This window comes from Xyrauchen texanus, chromosome 43 (assembly GCF_025860055.1).
Source record: "Xyrauchen texanus isolate HMW12.3.18 chromosome 43, RBS_HiC_50CHRs, whole genome shotgun sequence".
Taxonomy (NCBI): Eukaryota; Metazoa; Chordata; class Actinopteri; order Cypriniformes; family Catostomidae; genus Xyrauchen; species Xyrauchen texanus.
Window position 1 is genome coordinate 18,401,774 of NC_068318.1, and position 20,268 is coordinate 18,422,041.

The 20,268-nt window shown below is 41.7% G+C and overlaps 1 protein-coding gene across 1 annotated transcript in view; it reads right to left on the bottom strand.

Moving 5' to 3' along the window:
- The window catches only part of tiam1a (TIAM Rac1 associated GEF 1a), a 77,116-nt gene extending 57,153 nt beyond the window's left edge, over positions 1 to 19,963 (bottom strand). Inside the window, exon 1 of the mRNA XM_052116159.1 lies at positions 19,773 to 19,963. The gene's annotated coding sequence lies outside the window, so the exon portion shown is untranslated. The remainder of the gene's footprint in view (positions 1 to 19,772) is intronic.
- Between the last annotated feature and the right edge of the window lie 305 nt (positions 19,964 to 20,268).

Here is a 20,268-nt window from a genome sequence, read left to right on the forward strand (position 1 = left end):
AATGAATTTACAGATGACTTAGTTGTAGTTGTATATACTGTAGTTGACTCCAGTTGTGCTTCCTCATTAAGCTGGGGTAGGAGAAATTATTTTAACAGAAAAGGTTTTCTTCAACAGTGCTGATTGTAAAAATCTCATCCAGACTGTCATGAGACTTCCATAACTGCATTCCCAGAGTAATGGTGTTGACCTTTGTTCTTTGTGCTGGGAAACCATTTTAAGGCGCCTCTAATAGTCCATCCACACACACTGCTAATTGGCGAATGCAACTCTTAGCTCACAATTACTCTTGTACCTTTAAACAATATCCACCCCTGACCCTAAACACTGAACCTACTAAAACTCACCCTGCCCACAGGCGATTCTCCCCATTTCTTGCATTCCTCCATGGATTTTCAGCAGGGAATGACCTGCTTAGCTTGAGATGTGAGGGACTTGAAAGCCATGAGGAAACTATCTTGGGAGTAATAGATAAAAGAGAGGGAGAGACAGACCAGGACAGATGGAGACAGTAAGACAAGAGTTTAGGAAAGAGATTTCATAAGAACTTTATCACCACAGGTTGTATAGTATTTACATGTCTTTGTTTACTAGTATAACGGCTCACTATGTTGAAAAGTTATTTATACAACTGGATGGAAAGATTAACATCTTAATTTCCAAAGAAGGAGAGGGGCATACAAACAGGAAACTGATGCAAAGATTCACATTGATGTGTGTTTCTTATTTTAAAGACAATATTAAACCTAAATTGACCTGCAATAACTCAATTAGATACTGTGTCTTAAACATTTAAATGAATTACTCTAGCAACGTAGACAAAAGGAAGTGTTATCATATACCCCTGTGCATGACAGCACAGGAAAGCATTTCTGTATGACCAGCTCTGCAGTCCTCATCTTCAGAGGCAGGAGATATTATCTGTCCATTAATCCACATGAAGTGACAGAACGTGTCTGCACTTGGCAGAGCTCAATAAGAGGTAATGAGAGGTTGATGCTTTAAACGTAGACCACTGATGTGTCTGACCCCCCACCGACTCGAAACAGGCAGATTTGTTTTCTAAAGGGTTGGGGAGACTCTGCAGAATTATAATTTCTGTGTTAATTATATTTTCTTAGAAAATATTTTCTAACTAAAGGCCAAATATAGGTAATGTGTATTCAGATATACGAAAAGTGTGATTTTTTTTGTACACTTTTTATCCAGCAATAAATATGCTGTTATTCATTTCTTTCAGAAAATCTTCTAACCAGCTTCTAAACAAATTCTAACTGCTATTGGTCCACGCCATCAGTAAGTGTGACCTGGAGCTCCACCTACTTTGAGGCTGACAGCTAAGTCCGTTCAGTCCCATTCAGTCAGTTAAGACATGTTACAATGGTTCGCATAGACATTTTCCAAGACCATGTCATGTAATTAGTCTACAAAAGGAATAAAATCCATAAAATCCAATAAAAAAGTGACCAAATCACCCTGTTGTTTGCTATGCTGCTTCACTAATGTTCCATCTGCAGCCGAAAGCCATTCATCCATCTACTCAAAGTAAAAGATGCCTATCATCATTCTTTTGTCTGTTTTGCACCCATTAACACTCTTTTATACACCTATCTTTGTAGTAGTATCAGTGTCATCATAAATTACAATAACAGAGTGCAATCTGCGCATATTATGGCTGCTTATACCGTGTTAGCACCTTAGCGCAAATAAATCAGAATGTAAACAAGTTAAGAATTTTGTACTGTACATATACTGTATTACTTTAAATCATATCAAGTGGTTAAAACAGCTTTTTTTTACTGATCTCATATGAATTATACTAATAGAATAAGGCATGAAGTCATTGATAACACATTTTAATGTCACTTTAATAAAGTTTATACATGTAGACTTAGTAATATGTCCTCATATTTACATGTTCCTCTAAACGGAACGTCCCTACCTAAATGAACCTGGAAGTGGCATCATTTAAAGAGGAAGAGGATTATTGACACTACTAGAGACCACAAGACCAGTTTCCTCTCTTTTGTCCAGTGACGCACGACAAGGAATGCCGAGTTATCTAGGCTCCTATTCTCTCTCCAGAAATGACAAAGTGATGACGAAAGAACAAAGAGTAGAGACTGATAATACATAGGGTGATGTGCTATAGATTTCAGGATACTTGTGTGATTAAATGAAAAATGGAGAAGAGATTTGCTCCGAAGCAAAACGTCATGCTGTCATCAATCACACGATGCACACTTTAGGTTGTATCAACAAATAAAGCAGCAGATTTATGCTGTGATTTTCTTCTAAATCTTTGAGGGGACCTTTAAAATCTCTGTCTCTCAGAAGGCTGCTGACCAGTAGATGAAGAGGGATCAGATCTAGACCTGCTGTGAGCCTAACATGCCTCAAACTAACCCCACATTCAAAACTCCATGCTCCTCAAAACCTCAACGTATCTCACCTGCCAGTCTCATTCATCCTATTTAAACCTCTCAGAAGGGGAGACGGAGTCTGCGGTTCCATAATTATTCCAGCAAAGCGAACTGAGTACGACTGCACGGAGCAAATACACTCTCTTGTGGAACCAAAAAAGCTTTCTCTCGGTAGTTACATTTATCATTCTGGTGTGTACTTTTGTAGATAATGCCTTTGTAAAAAAATCACAGACAAAGCTTTATGCAAAGAGTAAACAAAAAAAATTATATTCTATATTCGAGGGAACATTTCCAAAATGAGTTCCAAATCTTAATTCTGATTGGATAAACCATGTTTAAAGCTGTTGAAGGGGGGCCTGAGAAGCTCAGCAAGTAAAGATGCTGACTATCACACCTGGTGTTGCAAGAATTCAGGGCGTGCTGAGTGACTCCAATCAGGCTTCCTAAGCAACCTATTGGTCCGGTTGCTAGGGACGGTAAATTCATGTTGGGTTAACCTCCTTGTGGTCGCTATAATGTGGATCTCACTCTCGGTGGGGTGCATTGTGAGTTGTGCGTGGATGCCACAGAGAATAGCGTGAGCCTCTACACGTGCAAAGTGTCCGCGGTAACACGCTGAACAAGCCACGTGATAAGATGCACAGATTGATGGTCTCAGATGCAGAGGCAACTGAGATCCCGTCCTCCGCCACCCAGATTGAGGCGAGTCACTACGCCATCATGAGGACCTAGAGCGCATGGGGAATTGGGCATACCAAATTGGGGAGAAAAGGAGGGGAAAAAATGCACACCTGTGACAGCACATTCTATATTAACGAGCCAAGTTGCTAGTTGCTTGGCAACCATAAATATCCATGCTTATGATCTAAATTTAGACTTATGAACTAGCTACATAGTGGAATTATTGTTTAGTCCAGTTAATAATATTAATAAATGTGACTATTTAGAGAATGTTGGTGACTTTTATTTGATTAGCCACTCAAGGCCATTTGTTACAGTGATTTTACCACTTTTTACCAGGAGTAAAAAGCTCTTATAATGCTCTAATAACCACATACCTGCGGTAAAATCCCTGTAATGCATGGCCTTGAGTGGCTAATTGCTTAATTTTATCAGGTGTGTGTGTGTGGGGGATTCATATTTACACATCAGTGCCATGCTCAATATCTATATCTTGATATTGTACACACACACACACACACACACACACACACACACACACACACTGACACACAATTCCCCCTATCATCCCAATTAATCTAGATGAGTTAGTCATTATCAGGTTAGAGGCAGTGAAGTTAGGGGAAATGGAGTGTAAATGGGGCTAATTTGTGTCCTCTCTCTGGGGAGAATGGAGTGATGACATGAAGGAAAAGAAGAGGATGAGGACTGCAGATGGGTCCTCTCACTGATCAGAGAGGGAAATGTTTGGCTGAGGGGCTCACCATTTACACACTTCCAATGAAACACTTGAACAAAGAGTGCCAGTCTGGGGGGAAAAGACAGAGAGACATGAAGAGGGCATGAGACAAAAGGATGAATGCTGATGAGTTTGTCTGGAATGGATTTGGCCATGTTCTCCTCCACTTTTACAAAGCTAAAATAACAAAAGAGAAAGTGATAACTGTGCTATCCGCTAGGCCACAACACAAAAGAAAAGTCGTTTTTCAAAGTAATAGCAGCAGTGAAAATAAAATGTACCACTCACCGGAGACTTTGCATTCACTCTATGCAGCTTTCTCTTCCTGAATAAGTATTCACTTCTCTTTATGTCTGGTCCACAGCATTATGGCATGCTCAATCAAAGCAAATTCTCAATGCACACATGGGCAGCTTGTGTCAAGTGTGTGAGAGAATGCCCACAAATCCTGGCTGTTCACACATCCAGAACACACACACACACACACACACACACACACACACACACACACGTGTAGTGCAGGGATTCTGGTGCTTGACAGTGAATGAGAGGTTGGATCAGGCTTTGGCTCCATGCCCACAGCTCTTCTCATCTGCCAGAGAGTCCCAATGGAAAGGAAGACATGGGTGTGTAGGGGGTTTAGGAGGCCCTGAATGTCACACCAGTGCTGCACAACCCTTCCTGCTTTCTCAGCACACCTTAGGCCAATAGACATAAACTTTAACAGCTGATTAGAACAACCTACAAGCCCTGACAGGTGCATTGAAAGAGAGAGAGAGAGAGAGAGAGAGAGAGAGAGAGAGAGAGAGAGAGAGAGAGGGAGGGTTGGAGGGAGGGAGGAAATGAGTGAACTCATAATGTTTCAAGGCACCTTGATGAGGTGGCTGGATGAGACTGAGTTTGAGGAGGGGTGATTTCTCTATTATTCTACTCTCTTATTTTCCATTTTTTTTGCACCTACATCAACAAGCAGAACCTTGCAAACAAAGTGCTCCTTCAAGGAGAAAAAGGAGAAGAAAAAAAGGGCAGGGAGGTGAAAGACAAGCTTTTGTTTTGGGCGCTGACATTGAGAGAATTGTCACACGCAAACAGCACTGAGAACTGCAAAAGTAAAGATAGACTTTTAGACAGACAATGTGCATATACTTCTTTCTTTCTTTTAGATGCTAACTAACGCTGCTGGTAAAAGCCACAATAAATCTGCAAAATAAAATAAAATAAATCAAAGACTGCAATGTTAAAATAATGTTAAATGCTGGTAACACTTTACAATTACTGTAAGTTCTATACTTTAACCTAAGTTAATGAATTCATATGCTAAATGATTAATGAACTAAATCAATGAACAAAAAATTCTTAACAAATAATAAAAATATATTTATATAAATTAAAAAGAAATAGTAAAACATTTAATAACACAGCATTAATTTACCTTTATCAATGTTAATTTATAAATATACTATTATTCATTGTTAGTTTACATAATGATACATTATGCATTCATGTTAACGTTTACAACTTTCAATGTAAAAAAAAAACTGATTAACATAGATGTTATTAATTTTAACATCTAAGATAAATTAATGTTAAACAAGTATTTATCATTGTTAGTTCATGTTAACTATTGTGTTAACTAATGTTAACTTATACAGCCGTATTGTGAAGTGTATCCAAATGCTGAATTTTGCTAATTTGTTCCACTTGATGCTCTTTTTTAGAAACAGGAACTAACTTTACAAGAAGTGACCATGCCCTATTCACTGGGTGTGTACTGTGACTTTGTTGTGTTAATGGTTGTGTGTGAAGCAACACATTTATCTCAGTGCTTGATGATCGTACTTCTATGATGAAGAGGCAATGAATCTTATCTCTCCTCCATGGTATTTTGTGTGTGTGTGTGTGTGTGTGTGTGTGCGGGTTTGGGTTGTTACGAGGACATTTTTTAGGTAAAAAACTGGTATTATGCAATAAATGTGTTTTATGGGGATATTTGTAGTGTCCCCATAATTAAAATAGCTTTAAAAATCATACTAAATGATGTTATTGAAAATGTAAAAATGCAAAAAGTTTTTTGTGAGGGTTAGGTTTAGTGGTAGGGTTAGGGGATAGAATCTATAGTTTGTACAGTATAAAAAACATTATGTCTGTTTGAGAGTCCTCATAAGGATAGCCGCACCAACATGTGTGTGTGTGTGTGTGTGTGTGTGTGTGTGTATGTGTGTGTGTGTGTGTGTGTGTGTGTGTGTTTGTGTGTGTGTGTGCATGTCCATGTGCCAGTAAGCCATTAACCATTTACCGACACACAATAGAGCTGTTTCTGAGATATACACTCTGCCATTGGCCACACCACTACAAATCAATACTCCATTACCACATCAGTGCCACATGTTATTTGGGCTCAATTTTGAGCAAGACTTAGTGCTGACCAGTCTGTCCTTTAAAACCCCTATTATCTCACACACTAACCAGCAAAAAACAACCAAAAAACACTCACATACCCAACCAACCATATATTCAGTACACTATTGTTCTTACCTTCTCCCCCTCGGCAGGCTGTCATGTCTCACAGAAGGTGTCTAATCAACTTGCGTCATCACTAGCAGTGAACACACTTAACCATACCAGAAGGCTGCTCATTCTGCCAAAATCATTCAACACATGATGAATGAGACTGTAGTTATGGTGGTATTACAACTGATGACATTCTGACTGATGATAGATCTGAGTATCATCTGCATAACAATGTATGAGGGGTTATGATTTAGAAAAATATAAGATTAAGAGAGCATATACAGCGATCAGCAACAACATTAAAACCAGTATGTAAAACTGTAGGTCCCTCTCATGCTGCCAAAACAGCACCTACCTGCATCTCAAAAATGCATTCTGAGATGCTATTTATTCTAATTATACACCACAATTGTACAGAGCGGTTATCTGAGTTACCATAGACTTTGTCAGTTCTAACCAGTCTGGCCATTCTCTGTTGACCTCTCTCATTAACAAGGTGTTTCCATCCAAAGAACTGCCCCTCACTGGATGTTTTTTTGTTTTGGCACCATTCTGAGTAAATTCTAGAGACTGTTGTGTGTGAAAATCACAGGAGATCAGCAGTTACAGAAATACTCAAACCAGCCTGTCTGGCACCAACAATCATCCATGCGATTATCTAATCAGCCAATCGTGTGGTATCAGTGCAGTGCATAAAATCATGCAGATATGGGTCAGGAGCTTCAGTTAATGTTCACATCAACCATCACAATGGGGAAAAATATGATTGGGACTGCGGCATGATTGTTGGTGCCAGATGGGCTGGTTTGAGTATTTCTGTAACTGCTGATCTCCTGGGATTTTCACGCACAACAGTCTCTAGAATTTACTCTAGTGAACTAATTTAGCCAAAAACAAGAAACATCCAGTGAGGGGCAGTTCTGTGGATGGAAATGCCTTGTTGATGAGAGAGGTCAACTGAGAATGTAAAGACTGTTTCAGACAAAGTCTACGGTAACTCAGATAAACACTCTGTACAATTGTGGTGAGAATAATAGTTTGCACTGTTTTGTCGGCACAGGGTGGGACCTATACAATATTAGGCAGGTGGTTTTAATGTTGTTGCTGATCTGTGTATAAAGAAAACAAAATAGGGCCTAAAACATAGCTTTGAGGTACCGCAGTTAAAGTGAATGGAAAAAGTTCTCGCCTCAAGGTGGAAAGACAACCAGTCAAGGATATTGTCCTCAATCCCAACCTATTATTTTTATTTAGCTTGATCTTAACGTTCTTTGGAATTTGTCCAACATTTGCTGTTTTTAAATATGCTGTAGAAATAAATGTAACCTGTCTTTTGAAGCAAGAATCCTTGGCCTTCTCATTGTTATGTATACCCTGTCTTGTTCCACTGTTGCCCTTTTGTTTACCATTTTTGTCACTTTTGTACTCCTTAGTTTTCACTTTTGTCCCTTTTGTAGCTCCACAGTCTTGTTTTCCCTCGTGTTCACTGTTCATTGTTTTCACCTGCCCTTGTTAATTTGCCTTTGGTTTCTGTTAATCTCCTTGTTATCTTGTTTGAGTCCTGTTTGTTCATTGGCCCCTTTGTCCCACATTTATGTATTTAACCCTGTCTGTTTGTTCAGTCTCTGTCAGTTGTTGTTTGTTAATGGAGGTATGTTGTTAGCCTGGTATGTGTTCCCTGCCTGAGTTCTCTGTTTGTGTTCATCGTGTTTAGTTTTCAGTTTTATGTTTTATTTCCCCATTGAGGGTTGTTCCTTTGTGTTTACTTGTTTGTTTATTTAATAAATTCTTAACTGCATTTGGATCCGCATCTCCTCGTCTGCCTCTCTGCTCAAGCGTTACAGAACGACTGACCCAACAATGGATCCAGCGGTTCTCCGGGCAAGCTGCCGCCTCCTGGACCTGAAGCAAGGAAGCCGCCCGGTGGAGGATCATATTAGGGACTTCCTGTACCTGGCGGGCGCCACCGACTTTCCTGACTCCTCCCTGGTGGTGTTTTTCCAGGCTAGCCTGACCGGTTCGCTCCAAGAGCGGTTGCCCATGACGACGTGTGGCTGGACGCTCGGCGAGTTCATGGAGGAGACACTTCTGGTATGCGGCTCGCTGCTTACAGTGGGTGTGGTTGAGGATCCTGCCTCTACTCCCATGGCGGTGACCCTCCAGTCGTCCTTGGCTCGTCCTCTTCCACCTGCACCACCGGTCAGCGAGCCAGAGCCTACGCCTGTCACCGTGAGCGAGCCAGAGCCTACGCCTGTCACCGTGAGCGAGCCTGCGCCCACGCCAGTCACGGCCAGCGAGCCTGAGGCCACGCTGACCATGAACAGTGTCCCAGCTTCTCCAGTCGCATCAGCCCGGAGGAAGAGGAGAAGGGGAAAGGTCTCTGCTCTCCAGCCTCCGCCTGCCACAGCCCCGTGCCCTAAACCCCTCTTGGCTCTGCTCTCAGCGCCCAGCGAACCCAAACTGGCGCATACCACGGTAACCCAGCCAGCGCCTGTCGCCTCGACCGTCCCTGAGCCAGCGCCAGTGGCCTCGACCGTCCCTGAGCCAGCGCCAGTGGCCTCGACCGTCCCTGAGCCAGCGCCAGTGGCCTCGACCGTCCCTGAGCCAGCGCCAGTGGCCTCGACCGTCCCTGAGCCAGCGCCAGTGGCCTCGACCGTCCCTGAGCCAGCGCCAGTGGCCTCGACCGTCCCTGAGCCAGCGCCTCTCGAGCCTTCCAGGGCCCCGCCTTCCGAGCTTTCCAGAGCCCCGCCTTCCGAGCTTTCCAGAGCCCCGCCTTCCGAGCTTCCTGAGCTTTCCAGGGCTCCGCCCCTCAAGCCTCTCGAGCCTTCCAAGGCTCCGCCCCTCAAGCCTCTCGAACCTGCCAGGGCTCCACCTCCCAGGCCTCTCGAGCCTTCCAGGGCTCCGCCTCTCGAGCCTTCCAGGGCTCCACCCCTCAAGCCTCTCGAGCCTTCCAGGGCTCCGCCCCTCAAGCCTCTCGAGCCTTCCAGGGCTCCGCCCCCCGAGCCTCCTACGGCTCTGTTCCCAGAGACCCAGAGCCTTCTAGGGCTCTGCCTCTGAAACCTCCTACGGCACCACCCCCTTCGGCCCCGCCTCCAGAAACTTCCAGGTCTCCGCCTCTTCAGCCTCTTACGGCGCCACCTTCCTCGGCCCCGCCTCCTGGGCCTCCTGAGCCAACCCCGGCTGCGCCTTCCTCAGCCCCGTCAGGGCTCCGCCTCCAGAAGCTCCTGAGCCTCCCACGGCTCCGCCTCCCGAGCCTCCTTCAGCTCAGCCTCCTGCGGCTCTTCTCCTCGAGCCTCCCACGGCTCTGCCTCCAGAGTCTCCTACGGCTCCACCTCCAGAGCCTCTTAAGCCTCCTATGGCTCCGCCTCCAGAACCTCCCACGGCTCTGCCTCCTGAGCCTCCTACGGCTCCGCCCTCAGAGCCTCCCGAGCCTCCTACGGCTCTGCCTCCCGAGCCTCCTACGGCTCTGCCTCCCGAGCCTCCTACGGCTCCGCCTCCAGAGACCCCAGAACCTTCCAGGTCTCGGCTCCTAAAGCCTCCTACGGCGCCGCCTACCTCGGATCCGCCTCCTGAGCCTCCCTCAGCTCCGCCTTCTGAGCCTTCTAAGCCATCACCTACCTCGGCTTCGCCTCCCTCGCCTCCGCCTCAGAGGTCCTCCTTGGCTCCGCCGGCCTCCCCAGTGGCCACTCCTCCTCCCAGGCCCCCTGAACCGGCCCTTGCCCCACGGCCCCCTCCCAGGCCCCCTGAACCGGCCCTTGCCTTATGGCCAGCCCCCGGGCCATCTAAACCTGTCCCTGTCCGGTCAATACCACCCCGGCCTCCTAAACCTGTCCCTTTGTGCCCCCGTGGACTGCCTAATTGCCCTTTGTGCCCCCGTGGACTGTCTCATTTCCCCTGTTGGCCCCCCTTGGACTTCCTGCCTGCCCTTTTGTGCCCCCTTGGACTGCCTCCTTGTTCTTGTGCCCCCCCTGATCTGTCTGTCTGCCCCCGGTGCCATCATTTTGTTCTCTGTGGGTTTTCTGTCTTTTGTCTTGGGTTTTTAGGATCGTCTGGAAGCCGATCCTTTGAGGGGGGCTCTGTTATGTATACCCTGTCTTGTTCCACTGTTGCCCTTTTGTTTACCATTTTTGTCCCTTTTGTAGCTCCACAGTCTTTTCCCTCGTGTTCACTGTTCATTGTTTTCACCTGCCCTTGTTAATTTGCCTTTGGTTTCTGTTAATCTCCTTGTTATCTTGATTGAGTCCTGTTTGTTCATTGGCCCCTTTGTCCCACATTTATGTATTTAACCCTGTCTGTTTGTTCAGTCTCTGTCAGTCGTTGTTTGTTAATGGAGGTATGTTGTTAGCCTGGTATGTGGTCCCTGCCTGAGTTCTCTGTTTGTGTTCATCGTGTTTAGTTTTCAGTTTTGTTTTATTTCCCCATTGAGGGTTGTTCCTTTGTGTTTACTTGTTTGTTTATTTAATAAATTTTTAACTGCATTTGGATCCGCATCTCCTCGTCTGCCTCTCTGCTCAAGCGTTACACTCATGAACTTCAAGGAAAAAAATTACATTTAGAAATATGATGCTTCCAAAAAGAACTACATTCCTATATTCCCTATCTACAATCCCACTAAATTGAAGAGATCCTTATACAGTATATTGCTACATTATGTAACATATTATATACAAAGATGCTTTTTACTCATATGCATGTCTAGTTAAATATAGAAATCAAAGCCAGGATTCAGAGATTAACTCTCAGATATTATAATATCAGACTGCCTGGAGGACTTTCACGTCAAGCTCACAAAATCAAAATGTACATCTCGCTATAAAGAAAAACATATTAACTTTCTGAGCTGGACCACAGTGCCCTCAGGCAGTGAGAGGACGAGCTATTTGTGTGACTTTGTATTATTCTAATCCTCTGACCTTGCTGAAAAAGCCACAATGAAGCGTCACAGGCTGTGCTTTTGTGCTAAATAAAGCTGTGATCACAGAAAAAGGTTTTGCTCATAATCATAACAAGACCTACTTTTATCTATACAACCTCCCAGTGCAGAAAAGCAGAAGAGATTCAACAAAACCTAGACCTGCATGCCACAGGACAAAAATGAAGACACTCAAGTCTCTTTTTAAAAGAAAGCTCATTTAAAAAGTAAAATAGACCAACATGCAATGGCAGTCACTCCTTTCAGCCCATGATCAGATCTATTCCAGGTCAGCAGATGAAACTGAGCAAACCAATCTTCTCTCTTGATGGCTTGTGCAGAAGGGGGGTCTCTTTTGTGTGGCTGAAAGGAGATTAGTCACAGACAGAGACGTGAACTGGCTGGATTAAGTGGCCAAGTCTCCCTTTTCCCTAAATTTAACATGACCAATTCAGCAGAGTGGAAAAGTTCACATGGTTAAATCCCAACAGCCTCCTTTCTCCCTCTTCTCATTATGTTGAGTCCCTCTCTCTATGGAGTGAAGTAACGTTGCACTACTTTTGTGTGCAGTATCTCAGTTCAAAACATGTGTCTTATTCAATTACCACCAGCAATCCTGTTTGACCAGTTGCTAAATGTGTAGAAATAGCACTGCACCATATTTTAATTCATTCAAAGTCATTATTTATCTTTTCACCACAAACATGCCTCCTTTCTGTGCAATTTCTGCTTGAAAGATTGCGCCTTAAGCCATGGCAACACTAGACTTACGCTCCATTCACTCTTATTCAAATGCATCTGAACACTGTGTCTGATTTCACTACAAGATCAGTCTGGCCTTGTGCACAACCTAGCACTTAGAACCATCAAACAAGATCTGGAATAATGCCTTGCAAATTGCTTTCAACATTACATTTTTGGGCATGTTTGCACCTTTACCTACAGTCATTTCTATAATTCCTTTAGTCAACACAGACATTGAGAACTGTACTATTTGGTGCAATTCTCTCTTAGTAAACTCCCCCTCTGTGACTTTCTTTCTCTTTTTAACAACATTCTTGTCATTCATCTCCCTAAAGTCGTTAAGTGAATGCTGGAGTAATCTATGAGTTTGCCTACAGCTGTGTGGCCCGTATATACAGGCTTGTGGTCTGAAGATCTTCTGAGATTAAAGTGATTTTGAGACGATCAAGGCCTTTGTTGTGACAGGTAAATTAAAATGGTAAACACTGATCTGAAATCCGCTGTGGATTTTCCTTGACAATAGAAAGAATATAGTTGTGTGACTCTGAGGCACTTGATCTAGATGTTTACAGTCTGATTCAGCTTCTTCCACTCTGTCTCGCACACAGATCACCTTTAGTGTTTAAATACTGCATATATACACATGAATCTTAGACACACAGCCACATGCGTGTTCATTTGTTTGTCTTTTGTCTTTGCTGGAATCACTTTCTCATGGAACTTCTGAAACGAGCAATGCATGTGTGCGTGTGTCTTCCTGTCCTCGGGTCAGAAATGACAATTTTCCGGTTCTACGGGGTTTGGGTTCTTAGGAGGAGATGCCTACATTATTCATTATGAAACACGTCATAAGTGAACGTCACAGACAGATTCACACACAGATTCACACACCCTTACTGTAGGGATGTTCTTAGAAACATAAAGTACAGTACTTGAAAATCTCTTTTAGCTTGCTAGATTTTGCACTGTTAATTGGATAATGGACAAAGTTAGCAGAAGCTGGCCACTTTTGTAAGTCCAGGGACTTTTCTAACATTCTGATTTTAGGTTATAATGAATATGAATTTATAAGGGAGATGTATATTTTACATCCTGTAACTGGTCACTAATTTTGTCATCTATTAAAATGAACTTTTGTCTTCACTAGTTCATTTGAAACAGTAAATAAAATATGACCGATGATGAAATGAAGACCACATTATCTGCAAAAAGCAGCGATGAGATTTCCAGCCCACCGATCCGCACCCCTTCCCCACCCCGACTACACCTTGATATCCTGTCCATGAATATCACAAACAGGATTGGTGACAAAGCGTAGCCCTGGCGGTGATTTTGCAATTGTGCTTAGATTAAATCTCATCTGCATCTGGGAGAAACAGCGTGACTGCTTTGTTTGAGCTTTCTTTGTCTTTATGACTTTTTGTAGTTTATTAACATTCAGTAGTACACTGGTATAGTGATTGGTGTATGTCCATACGAAATCATACACACTCTCCTCAAAATCCCAACACTGAAATGAAAGAATGAATGGACGTATGCCACAACAACAGCTGTGTTTACTTGGCAATGGAAGTAATGCCCATATTTCTCGCTAAGCATCACAGGACGTAGAAAAAAATGTGGATACAGCTGAAAATAACTTGCTTCACAACTCTCTTTTGGCACCTATCCATGGACATTACACCTGCAAATGAAGCTCACATGTGCCCATACACTCAACGACACTTACCGCTTTGGCCACTAGAGGCAGTGTTTTATTTTCTCCCCAAATTGGCATGCCCAATTCCTAATGCGCACTAAGTCCTCATGGTGGTGTAGTAACTCACCTCAATCCGGGTGGCAGAGGATGAATCACAGTCACCTCCCCATCTGGGACGGGGGTGGGGGGGATTTTCTCCCCAATTTGGCATGCCCAATTTTCAATGTGCACTAAGTCCTCATGGTGGTGTAGTAAATCAGAGGATGGCAGAGGATTAATCTCAGTCGCCTCCCCATCTGAGACAGTCAATCCGGGCATCTTATTATCTGGATTGTTGAGCGTATTACCACAGAAACCTAGCACGTGTAGAGGTTTCACGCTATTCTCCATTCACAACTCACCACACTGAGCGAGATCCACACTGTAGAGACCACGAGGAGGTTTACCCAACGTAACTCTACCCACCCTAGCAACCGGGCCAATTGGTTGCTTAAGAAGCCTGACTGGAGTAACTCATCACGCCCTGAATTCGAACTTGTGACTCCGGGTGTGATAGTCAGCGTCTTTACTTGCAGAGCTACCCAGGCCCCTACAGGGTGCAGTGTAAGCACAGACCGATTTTATCTAAAGAAAGGTCAATCTACTGTTTCCAATTTTAATGTACATTGGATTACACCACCAAACAAATTTTAAGGGTTAGATCAGGTAGAAATAGCTCCTTAAGTATATAAATGCACTTTTAACACCGATGAGTGCAAGTAATGTTCATTTAATTGTTAAAGACATACAGTAAGACTAACGGCTAGAGACATAAACATTAATTATAACTTGTAATACAGACAGAACAAAACAAAACAAAAAAATCAATGATACATATTCTGAATATACTCTCTCTCTCTCTCTCTCTCTCTCTCTCTCTCTCTCTCTCTCTCAAATACCCCTCCTCCCACATCTGTCTCTCTTTTTCTGTCACCCTCCTTCCCTTCGTCTCTCTCCTCCTGGCTATGCTTAATCAGTCCCGCTGTCATGTTCTAATATTGAAAGAGGAGGACACGCTGAATGAATGAAGTATAAACTGCATTAGGAAAAACACATTGAAGGGAGAGAATGGGGAATGCCTCTCAGGTCTCGTCCACTCACACACATACAGATCTAACTTAAGGATTTTAATACCTTGTACAGCACAGAATATTGCTGATGGGTTTATGGAAGCCGCAATGTCTTGGTTAATCAATAATGTTTATGGACAATATTTGTTTATGAATGTTTAATCCTTGATTCATAATCTTCAATCGACAATACAGTGACATTCCATCATCGGAATTGTATGGTTAAAGGTATTCATAAAAGGTCATTGTGAACAATAAGTGTGTGTTTGATCACTGTTTGAGATGAAATTAGTTCACCAAAAATGAGAATCATTTACTCATCATTTTTCGAAACGTTTAACTATCTTTCTTCTGTGTAACTCAAAAGGACATATTTATAGCAGAATGCCCAAGATGCTCTTTACCATACAATGAAAGTGAATGGTGACCATTACCCTGTTTACACCTGGTATTGAGATGCATTTCCAGTTATCAGATCACATGAGGTCAGCGCTAAATACAGGTAAAAAAGGAATCTAAAACGTTTTGTGATCGGATCACAAAAAACACATATGAAGGTAGTGAATTATCTTCTCTATGGGTTGTTCCACAAACAAAAGAAAGTATTTGGAATGACATGAGGGTGAGCAAAATAAAAATAAATTACATTTTTGGGTGAACTATCCCTTTAAGTCACTTTTATTGAATATTTATCTCCTAATCTCTTTTATTAACTTTGTTAATATATACTTTACACATGCTGTGGCAGTGCTTTGACCCTTTTAAACAGTGTTTCCCCTAAAGACATATAGCACCTCTACCACCCACGTTTCACCCTAATGCCCTCTGCTCCAGTGGGGCAGAAGAAGGAAGAAATGCCCTCAGGGTCAAAGATGCCATTCTGTTCCTTTTTCAACTTAACACACTCACAGAGCAAAGCCAAGCACCATAACTGCCTTCATAAGCTTTATATTTACACACATACCCACACTTATGTACAAATAAACAATCTTATTACACTGATAACATGTTAAAAATACAAGCACATGCATATACAGTAGACTGACACCCACTCATGCTTGAACACATATTTGCCCTATTTCACATCAATATCTTGTGACTATCGCAAGGTCCGCCATACCAAATCTCAAAAGCACCCTTGTTTTACATGTTAATGTGTTGTTTTTACATTTCAGAACCTATGTTCATGTGTCTCTTGTTTACAATTCCAAACACAACCAGTGTTTGAAGAACAACTGTGTCTGCTACATATTGACCAAATCACAAAGCTACTGAGCTTGGAAATCAATTTGGCTGTGTGATAGCAGGCGTTTTAAGGAGTGAGTGCGTTTATTGAGTCTAATCTATAGTTTAAACAGCATGACAGGAACAAGACAGACGCAGATGATAAAGTCCAGATATGAGCTCTTAAAGGAGACAGGTTGTCTCTGTCAACGCTGTTTCTGGACAGCAGAGGGGGAAGTCAGTGATACGGTTGGTGTATGAGGAGTGAGGTTCATTGTTTGCTCTGTTTGCCACCAGAGTGAAGTATGTAGTGTCTTTGTTTGGTCTGACTGAGTTCTTCCATAGTGCAGGGTAAGGTAATCCATTCATAAAAACAGCAGGGAGTGCTGGCTGACCAAAGAATCTGGCACCAATTTTCTCTCTCTGTCTCTGAGTCTGAACAGCTGAGACCCGCAGCAGTGACCCCTTGAGCCCAGACAAATGGGTATAAACCTCAAACCTTAGAGCAATAAGACAGTAACTGCCTCTCTATCTTGCAAGATCTTCCTTTTTAGGTATACCACTTCTTTTCTTCCCTTGTCTCAAATACTCATATGGGACTTTTCACACTCTGCTTAACTCTGGGCTATCACATTTTTAAACTAAATCTAAAGCCACTTTTAACCCAAGGTACAGCAACGTTTCACATGTCTAATTTAGAAAGAGGGTTAGCACTGCTTGGGTTTTGATACCAAAATGCTGCACCAGAGGTATGCAATGTGTGGAGCTAGACTGTAACGATTCCAATACATTCTGGTCCCGATTCTGGTTCCCATTAATTTTTTCCATAGGGGAATTCATTTTTTAACGATAACTTATAAATCTTTAAAGACAGACCTACCGTAAGCTTTGAGGTTGTTCATCTGTGTTATATGCTTCTGTTCACCAGTCTGTATTATTCTAACTTCATTTAAAACAAAAGTATGTTTAAAAGCAGAATTCCATCTGAAGAACTACATTACCCTTGATCCTGAATAGAAAGAGCCTCCAATTGTGATAGGTCTATAAAAGCTGTGCAGCGACTACACACTTTCATGATGTACTGTTAATGATGCAATCAAATTCCGTCTCCCTACACTGTCAAACTACTTGTGTATTTGGATCTGAAATTTATCGATAAACTTAAAATATTTTAAGTTTCTATACTAATAATGATCAACTTAAAATCACTAGTTTTATATATCTCCATCATTCCCTCATTAAAAACGGTAAGTACCTTCTTGTACCTTCATCTCTTTGTCCGACTTTTAAATTTTGCTTCATATCAAAAGTTTGTAATGTTGTGATTCACCTCTGAGCTGGTTGGGTTGGTTCATGGCTTAGAAAGATTTTATGAAGACTTTTATGAAATCTCTATGGATAAAAAATAGAATGGGAAAAACCCCTCTGGAACTAAGAAGGCTAAAAAAGTGGGCAAGAACTGTTGTGCTGTTCCTCATTTAATATTCATGTGCTTAGTCTCAGAAACTTTTATGCACTGTTTAGTTTCAGCATCTGAGAGGGAAAAGATGAAAATGTAGAACTGTGATGGCAAGAACGTGGAGAGGTTTTACAGGTGGACAAGCAGTCCTTAAACAGGTTGTGTGCCCAATGTGAGCAGTATTTGTCCAGTCTATGATAATTATCTCATAAATATGCTAAACAGAACATTAGCCCAACGTTTACAAATGTACGATGTAAAATCTTGAAACCTTAATAATCAGGTTAAATTACTAAACAAGGAAAAAGTATGAACAGTGTGAAACAAGGAACAAAGTAACCCAGGATTGCATTTGCTCAGCCTATCTATATGTTATTATAACTTTTCTTGTCTTTTTCAATCAGTCAGTTTTGACTAGACTATCTTTAAAACCCGAAAGCTGTCTGTCTTCTTATGCTGCCTTTTGTCTATCTTTCCTTAGAGTCTAATCATGTGCTCAGCTGTTTCTCCAGCCATCACATTACAATGATCACATTCCACTGAACGGTAGACCACACACACACTGAGAAGCAAACAAATGTCCGGGAGCTGCTCTGGCGGTTTACAGTAAATCATTAAAAGGAGGGATATTATATGTGAGTTAACACAGCAGAACTTAACAATGCTGTTACACATGGCAGCCCTTGCAAAAAAAAATTAACTAGCCACAAACTTGGCTCATTTGCATGTAAAAATGAGCTTTGGTGAATTTGAACTCTCAATTTTTATAAGGGAGCACATTTATACACACTCTCACAGAAACACACACAAAAACTCAATGGCTCTGTGTATGTAAACATACAAACCATACATTCACAACTAAAGCTTGTTGTCAACCTATTTACAGAGAAAGTGTGTGGATAAGAAAGGCAACCTGTGATAGAATAGTTTGATAGAGAGTGAAACAGAGAAAGAGATCTCCTAACTGGCAAAGTACCACACCGTCCCATGAGTAAATTCACATGCATACAAAAAAGCAGCATGTGGGAGAGAAAGAGTTTATATTTGAACTGCACATCCTCAGAAACCAACAACTGCTCTGATCATAAAACTCACTAGTTAATTCATTGCATGTACAGCAGTGTATTCTTAAGAGTATAATAAGTTAAATTAACAATATTTGTGGAATAATGTTGATTACCACATAAAATAATTTTGAATTTGAAAAAATATAAATAAAAAAATGGTTACAGTGAGGCACTTACTGTACAATGGAAGGGATTCAAGTTAGAAATGTGAAGCTTTAATTTGTAAAAAAATAAATAAATAAATAAATAAATAAATAAAAGCACTTGCATTAATTCTTCTGTTAAAACTTGTGTATTATTTGAGCTGTACATTTGTTTAAATTGTTTTAACGGTAATTTCAGGGTTTGCTGCGTTATGTTATCATGGTGACAAAGTTTTAAAATTGGAATGTTCCTTACACAGAAAAAGTTATTAAGAGATTTGATCATGTTAACACACATATTGTTTATGTCTTGTGGCTATATTTTTGAAACAGTGAGCATTTTAATGTTTACGGATTGGCCCCATTCACTTCCATTGTAAGTGCCTTACTGTATTTCAGATTTGTGCTTTTTTTAAAGAAAGAAGGTACAAGTCAAAAAGTATTTTTGTGGCTATTAACATTATGCCACAAATGCTTGAGCTTAACTTGTATTGAACTGGAATATTCCTTCATTGTCCATTTATATCTTGCTTATTTTATTCTATTATATTTTTATATTCTATATTGCAATTCATATTTTTATTAACATTACTGGCATCTTATTTTATTTTGATGTCTCTGTTTCTATGTATGTGTTGATATTATGACAATACTGTATGTAAAACACACAATTTAAATTTTATTAAATAAAAATTGACAGGCGAGGAATCTTGCCTCCTCTTTTGTTTCCAGACATCTCCATCTGGATGTGGGGCTTTACCATCACAAAACCATTTGTTTTCAAGACCTCCCAAAACAAACCCCACAGACGAAAACACTCACAAACACACAGCATATTGATTGTCCAACAAAGCCACAAGAGGCAGACTTTCAAAGCCTCTGAGCGAGTGAAACATTATGAACCTAGCAGTGTGGCATTTATCACTGTCAACCGTCCACTTATATAACAACACGGGGGATCTAGAGACAGTGCAACAACAGACACTAATGCCCAATCGCACAGAAGTCTCTGATAGACAGTTAAACATCAAAGACATGCATTTGGCAGTGTGGCATACCTCAGGGGTAGAGTCTAGGTCCGTTTTCGTTTTGCAATAAAGTATCCAAGCATCAGTGGTTTGAATGTCTCCTAGCTCCGTTCATACAGGTAATGTCTCCTCTCAGTACAAGCCATAATCCTGTGTATCTCTGTGTCTCTCGTATCTCAGAACTCCACAACACACTCAGTCCCACCATGTGAGAATGAGTGTGTCTGCTGAGAGCACAGAAAGGGGTGTGTGCTCTCTCTCTCCCTCTCTCTCTGTCTCTTTCTCACACTTTTGCTCAACCCTCCCCTTTCCTCCTTTTGCTTCTCCTCCCCCTCTCCTTCTCACCTCCCCCTCTCTGTTCAACAGTATCTGTCAGGACGCAGCATAGATCTTTGCCCCTAAGCTTTAAGACATCCCCTGTTTCCATTTAAATTGCCTGCCCATGAGCGATCAGATAACACATTTCTGTCCACAAACACACACATACATAATACCATAGCACAACACATGGGTATTATAGATTCAT